We start from the raw sequence: 12383 nt of genomic DNA on the forward strand, positions 1-12383 counted from the left end.
AAGATCGACCGGTAAATCGAGAGCTTTGCCTTTCAGCTCAGCTCCACGACAGACCGGTGCAGCTGTTTCTGTGTCGGAGTTTCATCAGTGTTCGTGACGATGAATAGCTGTTTAATATCGCTGACATTAAATGTTCAGGCCCTTTGTTAGGAATCTCCTTCTTTTGCCAAACATGATGTGATGTGATCTGTTATCAGCATCTAAAAAGGTGCAGCTGTTTGTTTGTTTTGTTTTATCCACCAGAGGGCACAGTGTGACCATCTCACTGAAAAAAGCTCCTTGACCCTTGAAACGTGAGCAAATTGGCTTGATTTCTTTAAAAAAAACACAGAAAGAAGGCAATGAGCTTCTTTTTTTTGTAAAATTACTGAAAATTGAAAATTACTTGCAAATACAGGGAAAATTATTATTATTTTTAGCTTTATTTTTGTACAATTCAAGTTGACATAAGAAGACAAGAGGAAAAAAACAAAATATAAGAATGAAATTGATTTTGCTCTTGAAAATGACTTTTTTTTACAAAAATGGGATTTTCCAGCTCTTTGTGTGAAATGACATTTTTTTTTAGGAAAATGCACAAATTAAATTAATCTGTACTCACCACATGTCAGCCTTTCATACCCTCAGGTAATGACAAACAAACAAAGAGAAATTATCGTTTTTTAGGTATTTATTGAAATAATCATTATCGTATATAACTGGCTTTAAGTAAGTTTTCATGTATCAGCGGCCTTGTTCATCAAATTACATAAAAAAACTTCAACGATGAAATACTAAGCACATTGTCACTACTTAGTTGTAGGGCTTTGTGATATTAAGAAAACCAAATATTACTTTTCTTTCTTCTTTTTTTAACCAAAAACTCCCTATCAACAGGAGGGCCACTTTTAACTTTTGTTAAAAACGTTTTTGTTTTGTTAAAAACTTATGTCAGAATCCCTCTAAACGTAATTAATGCACCGTCTGCAGGTGTCGTGCGTTTCCGTTAGTGCTGCTGGGAGTCTCGTTGCAGTGTGGGAGTCATAAGCGTTGGATGCACCGGGTGCTTTTGGAAGGGAGTCTCCATCAGAGCTGGACTGTGTTCATCAGTGCTGCTCTCTGTGGGCGTGTTTGATGTGTTTGTTTTTATATGCAGAGAATTAACCCCATTGAGACACCACAACACGCTGAGTTCAGACGTGTGTGTGTTTGATTTTGCTCCGAGTGACTCCGGTAATGCTCACCGCTGACGCTTGTTGTGCTTTACTGATGAAAACAAAGCTACTGAGGAAGTCTGTGGCACAATATTAAAACTCCCACACCACATTTAGTGAGATATTTATCTTGAAGCCGCAGGAGGCTTGTGGCATCAGCAGCCACTGGCAGGAGTAAGCAGCATTCAGATAGTGAGTCGGGTAATTTCCCACCCTGCAGTTCCCCGCTGAAACAGTCAGAACAGTCTGAGTCAGGCTTATTGGCATGAAGAATGTCACATACAAGGAATTTGCCTTTAACATAAGACCCTTTCCCTCTGGACAAAAAGCCCACAAACACCCTCTAACGTCTGGCTTTTGTCTCATTTCCGGGACAAATGAATCTGCATTAGTCAGTGTTATTTATCGGCTCCAAGTCTGATTGGCAGTGGTGGAAATACAAAACCCTTGTGGACGTGCTAATAGTTGTCCCTTTTCCAGCACAATGCAGTGACTCGCCCCCACATTATCTTTTCTGTCAACATGCTCCAACATTTCTTAAAATTAGTCAGCACCGAGTTTGAAAGAGACACTAAATAAGTTACTAAATAACTGAATAAGTTGATGGAAATGTAAGAAACGGGTGAAAGTGCAAAATTTCTCCCCTTTTTTTGGCATGATGCAGTGACATGTTGCCATATCATACTGTCTGTCTCCGTCCAAGAACCATTAAAACATCATTCAAAATTAACTTGCGCCAATTTTTAGAGACCGAATAAGTAACAGATATAAAAAAGAAGAAGAGAACCATTGTAACATTTTCACAGGTCTCCGTGCTGCTTTACTGTTAAGCTGTTTTCTGGCGCGTCTGTGACGTCGAATGTGACACACCACCAACAAAAAACAAAAACAGAAACACTGCAGAGTGGCGCTGATCTACTGGCAATGCGAAAAGAGTCTATTGCCTATTTATGTCTTTTCCCACATTTGAAAACCCTGCATATACGCAGACATTTTGGTTAAAATCTGTGTAAAAATAGTGTAACAGAATTTTTTTTAAAAAAAGCAAGTACTGCAAAAGTCAGGTATCCTAAATATAAAAACAAACATGCACTATAAAATAAACATATAAAATGTCTGTTTTCTGGAATAAAAGGACCAGAAGTATGAAATCATAGAGACTGAATACAGTAGACACAAACATGCAGAGAAATGCATCCATTTTACTCGACTCAAACATAGTTACTACTTATAAATCTGACACACACACACACACACACACACACACACACACACAGTCTCCTGTCTGATGTTCTGCTATTGAGTTAGTATGGATCTCCACTGCTGGCAGTTCAAACCGCATTAACACAGGAACATTTAAAGTTTATAATTACATTAGTACCCCAATATCCTTCAGTTGTGTGTTTGTGTGAGTGTGTACATCTCTGCTGTGTCCTTTTAATGCCTCAGTGTGTGTGTGTGTGTGTGTGTTCATCCCAAATTAATGACCACAGTCTGATGCTGTAGGCGGCCCTGAGGATCAAGATAAGATATTAGATCAGATATTGATCCGTCCTAATGGCACTGAATAATAAAAAGCCTTTTAATTTACACTGATTAGCCGCCGAGCCGCACTCACTAGAGTCCATGTTAGAAACCTCTCTGTGGCTCTCGTTTCTCGTTGTCTTCTGCACCTTTTTTTTTTTCATAGGATGGATTTATTAAATGACAAATATAAAAATGTAACCAACAGGATATTAAACTCAAAATCCACTTCATCATTGTTGAAACTGGCAAAAACAAATTGGTTTACTTTTATTTCCTGCTGTTTTTCAGCAGATGACAGACTGAGATAACGTCACGTCTACAGTGAAATCAATTTAGAGCCTGGACTCCCAAAAACACTACAGTCTCACCATTTTTCCACGATGATATGACCTACCTTTACATAACGGCTTGCATATTTCACCATTTATCATAATCACATAATCTATATCATGTTTATAATATACTTTATATTATTTACTACACATTTTCAGTGTTTTCTTGCCAGATCTGCTTGTAACTCACAGAAACAATAGACACTGTTTATTTCTGATGTTTAATAATCACGTTTTAGAAGAAGCAGAGAACAGCTGGATTCTCTCCTGAGAACATCTCTGATCTGATATTACTCATGAAAACATTTTTACTCAGTTAGGACTTCTTATGCAGAAGTAAATGTTTAGAAACAGAACTAAATTATAAGATTAAAAACTCTGAGATGTTTGAATCAAAGTTTGATTGTTGTCTGTGATCTCAGATGGAGAGCTCGTCTCTTCTCTGAGTTAGATAACTTTCATACCGTGATTTTGACAGCTGCTGCTTTCTTTTGAAATTTTAAGTCACATGCTGATTTGATACATCCAAAAGTACTCATAATCCCTGTTGAGGTCTGTCACTGACAGAAGGATTATGCTGTTTGAAAATATCAGTTCAGACATGTAGAGCAGCTGAGTTTATGATATATTTACAGGCTTTTATTTCAAAATGCTCTCTGCTCTTTTTTTGTCTCCAGACACATAAAACAGCAGCAAAAGACAAAATATAGATGACTCTGCATGAGACTGAAGCGAGTCATTCAAACTTTGCATTTGTTTTTTTTGATGGAGCCATTATGTCGACTGAAATTAGTTATTTAAATTGACTTTTCCATTTCTGTGAGTCTCAACAATGTTCGCAAATCTTAAACTGCTCCGTCGTAACACTGTCTTCAACGTGCACGTTCTTATGTAGTGACTTAGGAGTCGTCGTGGGCGATATATATCAAATATACTCAATGTACCACAGTTTGTTACACATGTGATGTATAAAATTGCTATATCGTGAACATCAAGTATAAATTGTCATGTTTTATTGGTTTTTTTTTTTAAGTCATCAGTATCAGACTCGCTTAGGCGTTTCAGCTCTTTACTTTATTACTCTACTTTATCGTGACAGTAGCTACTTTATTTAAGTGTATTATAACTGCAGTTCTGTCAGTAATTTTGTATTCTAGTAGTCTATTGTAGTTTAGCAGAGATTTCAAAATATTGAGACATATTGTATGTAAGCCTAAAAACATGGATATTATTTGACGCCATGTCGTCCTGCTTTGAGTATAAGCAGTGAAGTGAACACTGCACACTCTGAAAACAGGCGCGTGTTTCTAATAGCCTCGTTGTGAGGGCTGCAGTTAAAAAGATTTAGCTCTCTGTACCTGCTCAGCTCTCACATCTCTTCACTTTATTAAAGTTTCATTTTGTTTTGGAGCAGATGGCCTCCCTCTCCAGAGTCCACTCTTGTTTTGGCCTTCACTTTAAGTTCAAACTGTGTAAAACCTTTTACTTTCCTAAACTTGTGGTTTATGTTCAGCCTGGTTTAGAGGCGGCAGCACTTGTGCGACTGTGTGGGCAAAACAAAGCATCATCCCTGCTGGAGTGAAGAGACTTTAACCCCGCTGAGGCCTGAGACTGTTTCTCTGGTTCAACGTTCAGCAACTAGCGTCATTACACAGTGTTAAAACCCACCAAAAAAATGCGTCGGCTTCATCTGATTTACTAAAAAGCCATGTTGTTGTTTTTTTTTCTTCAACCCAGAAAGTTCCCCCAAGAAAAACATTTTTACTTTTTTAATTCAAAGTAAACACGCTCACTCCCCACAGTGATGTGACTGCTGTGTGGTGACATCTGATCTGATAGTTCGGGAAAGACACAGAGAGGAGAGCGGGTCAGCGTCGGAGCAGCGAAAAAAAATAATGGGCTTGTCAGTGGGTGACACACAGTAATGGCAGCAACATTTTTATTTCTTTAGTTTATCTCTTTATTTTCTTTTCGGCATCAGGCAGTCGGACAACTTTTCAGAGTCAGTGATACAATATTATAACTAATCGCACGATTGCAGTGACATTGCATATTTGTTTAATGTCTCTTCCAGTAAAACGACTCCTTTTTTTCCATTCCCTCGTCACGCCGTCGTAATCTGCTGTCAGAATGTGGAAAAAGTCCTAATTTCATTATAAAAAGGCGAATGTGCGTGTCAGTGGCTCATCTGATAAATCACAACACAAATTTTCATCAATCTCATGAGTTTTTGAAGCATCATTTAGCTAACTTCATCTTTCTTTTCTGTCTCTGCTGATCAAACAAACATTATTATTAATGCGACTGTTTACTAGGAACGTGCACGATAAATCGACAAGATGTTTCTACTCTCGATACAGAAATTACTTTGTTTGTTTAACTAATTTAATTATTGAAAATGGTTTTGATCTTTATGCCAGACTTACCAGCAGCTGTGATCAATAACCTCTCTCACTGTCTCTCTGTAGGCGCGTTTCCATCACAGATTTGTGCAAAACTTAAGCGATATTTTTGAAATGTCGATAAAACACAATTGTGAGAAACAGCGTTTCCACCATGTGATGTTCTGTGACTTCTCATCTGGTGATAACATCCCAGTAACCATGGCGATGGATGTTCAAAATATTAGCAGGTTTATTTCTATTGCAGCCGCCTCACTAGCCGTCATTATCTAAAGCGATGTAGGCGTTTTATGGAGCCATAATGGAAAGGCGAGCCGTAATTTCTGTCTCATATAAGACTTTAGATGATGTAAGTCTCTTCCTCAGTCCACAGATACTGCGCCGTGTTTTTTAGAATGTCATGTGACTCTTTGTCGTACATCATGTGGCCTGTAAAAGCGAAATAAGTGTTCACGTTGACTTTTTCAAATGGCCTGAAATAACACCTCGGTGAGTGTAAAAACTTATTGTGATATATGTGATATATTGACATGTTTTCATTAGGCGGATTTTATATTTATATATTTATTTTGATAATCAAAAAAACAAATTGAATTTGCATGTAGTGCATTAAAAAAAATATTTTTTGTGGTTGTTTTTTTCATCAAACATTTTGGCATCAGGACAAAAAACTGGCATTTAAAGGGATAAAATTCTGAAAAGTTATTGGATGTTTGATATGTTTTATTAGGACTGATGTTGGTTAAAACAATTCCTCAAAGTAGAAAATAATATTAATGTATAATATTTTTTAAAGCTTGAGTTTGAAAAGTGCATTTTGTGCACAGAGTGATTCGTGTGTGTGTAATCTTAAAGCCCGAACGGGTAAGAAGATTTCAGCCCGTTTAAGGTCACAGAGAAATTTAAGCAAATTCTTTCTCTCTGTCTCTTTTCTTCACGTTCTCCTCAGCACTCTCTGCAGTCTCAGTTTTTATCAAGTATAGATATTTTTCATCAAAAGGCATGTGCTCCCAGTTAAACTGAGATGAGATTCAGACCAAATGTGGATGTTGTTGAGTATCTGCTTAGAAAACGATCTAACTTACTCAAAGTGTGCCATGTGAGTGTTTATAAAACTTTTAAACTCGTCTGCTTTAAAACTGAACCACTTCCATGTCGGGTCAAACAAATCAAGAGGTTCCTCGTGTTCGATAAAGAAGTTACAACTCAGTGTACTCAACATGGTGAAGTTTAGAGTGAAAAATCATGTTTCCAAACCTCACATGTCTCATGAGCACATTAACCAGTTCATTGTTACTCATGTTGTATGTGTGTGGTTTTCAGAATAAGTCTGTTTGAGCAAAAGCTGGATCCTTTTTTCTTAAACTGAGTTACGCAACAGACTTTTCAGCAGAAATAAAGAGGGAACAACTTTTGTTGCTCAGGAACTGTGAGACTGGAAAGATCTTCAATTAATGATGCACATTTTCTCACTTTAATAACTTTGTTTCACCTTTAATCTTCCCTTTATAACCCTTTAAACCCCGAGCAAATTGGCCTGAATTCTTTCAAAAACAGTAAAATGCAATGAGAACTTTAGAAGAAATTACCCCAAGTAACAAAAAAAAAGTACATGAAAAATTACCTTTTAAAAGAAAAAAAAAAGAAAGTAAAAAATAATAAAAACCAAGGAAATTACCTAAAAAAGACAAAAAAAAAAAAATAAAAAAAATCATAATTCTGTTAAAATAAATTTGAATAAATAACAGTATATATTATAAAATATAATGTAAGTAAATGACATATATTATGATAATTATACAAATATTTTTGGGACATTTTTTGCTAGATTTCTAAAAAAAAAAATATTTTCCAAATGTACTAAATTCTCTCATTTTTGGGGAAGTTGCTCATTTCCTTTTTTCCCAATGTTCTCAAAAGAGAGCAAAACAAAGAGCTCAGATTTCGAAGGATTAAATACTTAAAGACATCTGAACGCAGCACATGAAAACTGATCGATCCAGGTTTTAAAGGGTTAAGATGTGTGACACTGACAGTTGTGTTATTAACCCTGTCAAACCTGAGCAAATTGGCTTGATTCTTTTGAAGGAAATGAGCAATGAAAAAAGAACTGAAAACAAAAATAATACAAAAAAGTACAAGAAAATTACTGAAAATTTAGTTTAAAAAAAGAAGAAAAAGAAAGAAAAAAAAACAAAAAAGGAAATTGCCTGTAAAATTTGTCTCAAAAATTACAAAAAAATATAAATATGGTTTTCCCTTTATCTATTTTTGTCTTGAATTTGTAAAACATTTATAAAGTTGCTCTTTGCCTTTTTTATCCATGTTTTTGAAAGAAATTGCACCAATTAGCTCAGAGTTCACAGGTTTAATCGTCACAGTAATGAGTACACTTACACAATGAGAATGCACAAAGAGGCAGAAAAACAGAGGAAACGCTGTTTAGTCGTGTGCTTGCCTCCACATGAGGTTGGCATAGCAACCAACAAAGCACAGCAGGTCCCAGTTTATAGGAAAATGAAGCGCAGTTTGAAATTTTCTTTGACCGGTCAGATAATTGCTCAACAACACCAGATACCAAACTGGAATCAAAGAGATGTTAGATGATGGATTTTCATGGCTCTGACCTTCTTTCATCTGATTTTGTCAAAAAACTCCAAACTGCGTCTGGTTTCCTTAAATGGCGACTTCTCTGAGGTCGGCGCTCTTGGCAGCTTAATCCAGTGCGGAGGCACCTGGCAGCAGAAATGGAGAATAAACAGCCATTAATTATTTTACAGTCAGGGGGATACTGGGCTTTAAATTGATTTTGTGCCTGAATGAAAACAAACTACAAGCGAGATCGACAATGAGATGTATGCTAAAGAGAGCTAATGTGAGACAACAACTGAGTGTCTCCACATTAATCATCATTATCAAGATGAGAGTGCACACACAGTGTAAATCTGTCTCTGACAAATGTAAGATTTCCACAACAGATGGCTTGTTTCCTCGGGAAAGTTTAAAGTTTTTGACCACCAGTGGGCCGACAGACCAGCAGCAACAGAACAGTAACATCCCATTGTTACCACAACATTAGTCCGGTGTTTGCTACAGTTTTAACTCCTGAGAAAACGTCACTTAGAGCCAGTAAAAATCAGTAATATGGACAAAACAATGAGCTGAAAGCTGCAGACAGCAGCTGGCTGGTCTGTTGATTCTCAGTTTGATCGACAGCGCGAGCAAGTCGAGTCGAGTTAGATTCATTATATAGACGCAATAACACAAATCAACAAATCTGGGCTACAAATGAATTGAAATATTATCAAAATTGCAACATGGCCAAATGCAATATTAAAATCGCAGGAGCTGCAATTATTTGATAAAAGCAAAATGTGTCACAATATGAGTTATAAATGCAATTACATCATCATCAGTTTTATTCATATATACATATATACATATACATATGTAGTCTTGACTTTGTGAAGCATTATTACCTAGTTGCTCATTGCCTTTGTTCCCCATGTTTTATATACATACATATGTGTGTGTGTGTGTGTGTGTATTTTTTTAAGTTAAAATAACACAAAAGAATCCTAAAATCATGACTCATATCACAATCACAATATTGGTAAAAATAATCACAATATCATTTATTCATTTTATTGAATTATTTGTTTATTTTTTTATCTCTGGAGAGAGCATTTAAAAGAGATTTTAATAACATTTAGACAATAAAAACCAGTTATGTGCCTTCTTACATTAGTAGCACCTCAAAGCTAACACAACTATCATTAATATAAAAGCTGCACAACCTGCTCGATCATTCTGACATTTTAATCATTACTTGTCCGTTTATATAACCAGATGATTTACTGTGAATTTTATCATAAGTTTACACATAAACCAGCTCTATTGTCCTTTTTGTTATTTCCCGGCGGAGAGACGAAGCTGAGAAGAGCAAGATGTTTGATATCAACCTGTGAATAATCTTTATTCCATAAAAGAGCGTGAGGGTCAAACTAACAGACTGTAAGAGAAAGAAAAGATTGTGAACTGTTGGAGAAACCACTCACAGTGCATGTTTTAATGTAAACACATTTAGATCTGTACAAACCGCAGCAGCTTATTAAAGCCATGAATCAAACGCTCCGGTCCGAAACTCACTGGAGTTACACTGAAGAGGTTTTGTGTCGTAACTCCACAAACTTATCGCCTCTGTGGCCGTTGTGTTTTCCACGTATGCATTCATAATATACGACAACATTTTCATTCTCACATGTTTTATATTCACGCACAAACAATATATCCTCCCACTCATTACCTCCACACATACAGCACAGACTATTTTAACTTTTTTATCATTTTATTGTTGTCTGATGCAATTTAAAGCTTGTTTTCTTAAATCTCCTGCATTAATTAATTTAGCAACAGCAAAAAAGTAAATAATTTTGTTAATGTTACCATTATTTACAAGGCTGTAATTTATTCATTTAATAATTATTATAATACATTTTATTTATGGGCACCTTTCAGGACACTCAAGGTCACCTGACCAGACAAAGTAAACAATATACAGTAAAAAAGCTTAAAAAAAAAAAAAAAAAAAGAGATTAAACTGGAGCCACGCAGACACACAGAGCAGCGATACGCTGTCCCCTCGGTCAGCTGAGGTTTTAACGTCTCAAATCTCAGCACCTGGCTGAGCGACTCACTGGTATTGATCAGCTATTGTATCGGATTAGTGCAGATATATTATGGTTATCCTGTTCCGCACTGATTGCTGCTTTAATAATGCAACATGTCATTGATCCGGGAGGGTAAATATTCTCTTTATGTCCACCGGTTTGATGCTCAGGCTGAAGTCTTTGTCTGTATCGTTATTTATCACAGCGGGAACATATTTTCACTTTATAGCAGTTTGTAGTTCAGGCTTGTAAGTAGGGGTCGACAGATTATCGGTCTGGCTGATTATTGTAGCCAGTATTTGGAATTTTGCTGATTTTCTGTATCGGCTTTTTATTTGATTGATCACTGATAAACTTAATACATTAAAAAGTGCAAAGAAAGTGTCAGCATGGGAGGAATATCTACTTTGTAAAACCTCAGGGAGCTGTTTTTGTTTATTCATTTTTAAATTGAGGTTTTCACTTGACTTCATAAAGAAGTTGCTGAGAGCTTGCTCAAAATCGGGGGCGTGCCTGCTGACAATTGGTGTGGGAAATACACAGACTATGGATAAGTGGCCCATACAAAACCAATCCAAAAAAACTATCCCTTTAACCTTAAATGCAAAAAAGCAAGAAAATGAGCGCTTCCTGGACTTACAGTCGTCTGTGTGAGGTGCTCTTTAAATACGGATACACCAGAGACTTGAAAGATCAAAAGAAAGCTCAAAGGCACTCTCTTTAAAATGTTTAAATTTAATTATTTTCACAGCATGGTCATGTAGATCCTTAAAAACACGTTTCGGCAATAAGCCTTCATCAGGGAGTCAATCTGTTTGACTCAGAGGCCGAAAACATGTCAGAGTTTTTTTTTTTTTTTTTAATGTCCTCAATGACCATGCCGTGAAAAAAAAGGTATTTTAACATTTTAAAGAGAGCTCTTTGGAGTTTTCGTATCCCTTTAACCTGAATGAACGTTGTATCTGTGGTAGCACAGAGACAGACTTTTTCCCTGTTTTCTAATATTGCAGCATTAAACCTCTGTGGATTTTATTAGACTATTTGAGTGATTAAAAAACGTCAAACAAATCTCTAAAATATTTGTTTGGAATGAAAAACAACTTTTTATTGGCACTGTGTTTGAGTTATTCTGTACTATGTCTCAAAATAACGTTCTCTTACTGTCGGGTTTCTGTCGGGTTTCAGCCTCGGTGTCTGCGCCCGACCCGCCATCCATAATTCTTGAATAACATAAATAATGTCAGGCACGTCAACAATTCTGTCCTACAATCACTGATTTCAAGAAAGTGAACATTTTCTTCTTTTTTTTTATTAAAAAGAAAATAAGAGTCTTTTTTATAGCTGAATACTAAAAATGTCTTCACTCTAATTAAATCTGAAACGGTGCTTTTTAAACAAAAATATCCATCATGTCTGAACACAGTCTTTTATCATCTCGTGTTGAAGCAGTGAATTTAACCCATTATTTGCCAACAGAGCAGACGTCCTCCTGCAATGACAGCAGTGGGACGTCGATGTACGACACTTTAATGGCTCTGTAGCTCAGAGACTTGTGTGATAAATATGATAAATTAAAAACGATCCACCGTGAGTTTATAGTGAGTCTTTATGTTTTTGAACATGAACTACAAATACGGTTCAACTCTGTTATCACCAAAAGACGGATTTCTGGATTTTCACAGTCATGAAGGAAATGTTGATCGTGTGTCTCACAGGGAGAGACGAGACGATGCAGCCGGCCAAGCCGTCCTTCCTCGAGTACTTTGAGCAGAAAGAGAAGGAGGCCAACAGTCACAATGACGGAGGAGGACGAGGAGAAAACAACGCAGACAACCGCAAGCTGCCCGCCGATGGAGACCTTGAAGTGGTGAGTTACAAGAAGCACTGTGTGTGTGTGTGTGTGTGTGTGTGTGTGTGTGTGTGTGTGTGTGTGTGTGTGTGTGTGTGTGTGTGTGTGTAATAGAGACGTGAATGAGTTCACTATGAGGTAGAGGTCTGCACGTCTTTATTTTGGCACACATTGTGGTGACCGCTGCACTTTCCCTTCTCGTCATCGGCGTGACTGTTGTCTTGTTCAGAGGGCACAACGCAGCACGGTGCTTCTGTCTTTTTATTTATTTATTTATTTTTACTTTAACGTTTATTGTGTTTCACTCATGTTAACTGATGACTTTCTTTTCTTTTTTCAACATTCAAAGAGATAGAAAGACAAACACAACAAACAAAAACAAGCACAAAAACAGTTACAGATGTCTGCAG

Source organism: Plectropomus leopardus, chromosome 2 (genome assembly GCF_008729295.1).
Source record: "Plectropomus leopardus isolate mb chromosome 2, YSFRI_Pleo_2.0, whole genome shotgun sequence".
NCBI lineage: Eukaryota > Metazoa > Chordata > Actinopteri > Perciformes > Serranidae > Plectropomus > Plectropomus leopardus.